The 2161-nt window shown below is 40.0% G+C and overlaps 1 pseudogene; it reads left to right on the top strand.

Annotated features, from left to right (window-relative positions):
• The first annotated feature begins 639 nt into the window (after positions 1-639).
• Positions 640-887, top strand: LOC147581685 (ATP synthase F(0) complex subunit f, mitochondrial pseudogene; annotated as a pseudogene).
• The last annotated feature ends 1274 nt before the right edge of the window (positions 888-2161 follow it).

Below are 2161 nucleotides of genomic sequence, written 5' to 3'. Positions count from 1 at the left end.
TTCAGAGCCAAGTATATATGACAAAATTCTCAAACATTTTTATCACATTTCATGTCGGTTATTGGATACCTTACCATACAAGACTCAAATTTGATCCTAGAACGGTTATCTTTGCCAGAAAAGCCTGTCTACGACTTTTCCTACTTAGTAATTTTGTAAATCTCTTCCAGAGCTTAAACATTTCCTTTCATTCTAACCCTGTCCCTACTCATTTCTAGTTAATTCCGTTTTCTTGCCTCCTCAGTTGCCTTTCATTTTCCGTCTACTACTTACTGATTGCTCACTTTGTTGCAAGCACCCTTTACAACAATTATGGAAGTGGACAAAGACAAGACTCGCATAAACAGTAAAAGATCCAGTGCAATCAAATGCCTAAAGTTCTAACGAAAGTAACAATTTGGGGAAGGGGAATGATCAGTGATGACAGAGTCAAATGAGATTACATATACTGAGTACACGTCCACCCCCAGCATCTGACCTGCCACAAATTCCACCAGGAGCATAAAGCCTGAGAATTGGGGAGGAGGTAGGTTCCCAGAGTAGCACTGAGCTACCATACTCAATCACGAGAAAGAAAGACAACCAATCCGTCATTGATAAACAAATGTCAACGAGATAGCGGGCACCCAGGATTCCAAGATGACATCATCTGTACCGGTGAAGGAGAAGCCGCAAATGGATGTGAAGCTAGGAGAGCTGCCAAGCTGGATATTGATGAGGGATTTCACCCAAAGGCATGGCTGGAGCACCGGTATTACAGCAACTATGTCAATGTGAAGAAAGAGGACATAGCGGGGATTTCTATGGTGCTGGCAGCTTAGGTGCTTTTCAGCTACTACCACTGTTATAAGGAACTCAAATGCAATCACCTACACAAGGACCACTGAAGAGGGCACATTCAGCATTCCTGACCATGTTCTTTGCCTGGCACCATTCAAAGCTTTCAAATCCTATTTCAGAATGAGTATCCAATAAAAATAGAATGTTTAAAAAAAAGTCAACAGATTTCCTCCACTCCCTCCAAAAAACAAACAAACAACAACAAAAACCCAGCCCCTCTATTGAGGCTATGCTAGTTGGCCATTGCACTGTTTGTTATTCTTCCCTCTCAAATTCTGTTCTTTTATAAGTGACTTTGCCACCTGTCCCCCAATATGAATTTTACCCCACCCAAAAACTTCAGCCTCCATCCATCACTCACTGAGCCATGCAGCCTTCCCGACTGCAACAACCTCTCAGCTACTCAAGAACCCTCTGTGAAAGTTGTTCCTGGGACATTGCCCTTGGCAGGGCTACTCCGGCACCAAAGTACTAAATCTTTATATCTCGCTACAGCCACACAGATCACTCAGTTCAAATCATCTCTTCTGGGACACCTTCCTTAAACCCTTAGACTGCACTGAGTTTCCTCTTCTGAGATCCCACATCACCATTGCTCCATGTTAATATCACATGCGTCATGTGATAATTATGCAGAGTCTAGAACATAGAGATGATTCAAGAAATATTTGTCGAACTAAACCCATTTTTCCTTGTCTAGCACTTCATTGATGTACCCAACCTCCAGAACTTTTCAGAAAACCTAAAGTTGTCTCCTAGTAATCTTTCCTTACTTCTCTCTCTTATTTTAAGACACATCACCCACTCTGTTTCTATTCCTTTCAATGATACTCCATACACGGATTGGTATAGTAATCTCTGTCTCTTCTATGCTGTTGACATTGACCTGTAAACTTTTCAGTTATTAGTCATATGTTCCTCTATGCAAGAGGCTATTCTAACTCATCTTTACTTTATTTGATGCTTTTGTCCAAACTGAACTCTATTGCTTTCATTGTAGGCATGAACTTTTTCAGTGTCCTACAACACAAAGAACATAAAAGTTCTTTCAATTTCCTATATTTCAACCCTCCCACTATACACATCTTTCAATTCAAGCTCAACCTTTACAAATGGTGTAGATGCCTGTATTTTGCAGAGGCTATAAACCCTCAAAAATGGGGTGGGACTAAGGACAATGGCTATGACTTTTTCATATTTGTACATAGGACTAAAATAGTGCTTGGAAAATACTATTAATAAATATTTCTAAAATCTTTTTTTCTTTCATTAATATAGAGAAGGAAGTAAAGAGGGGAAAAACAACTCGGAGGAAAGTTAA

Source organism: Puma concolor, chromosome B1 (genome assembly GCF_028749965.1).
Source record: "Puma concolor isolate L17-30 chromosome B1, mPumCon1.1.hap2, whole genome shotgun sequence".
In the NCBI taxonomy this organism is placed as follows: Eukaryota; Metazoa; Chordata; class Mammalia; order Carnivora; family Felidae; genus Puma; species Puma concolor.
The sequence above is the reverse complement of the archived record's forward strand: the minus strand, read 5'-3'. Positions and strand labels throughout refer to the sequence as shown.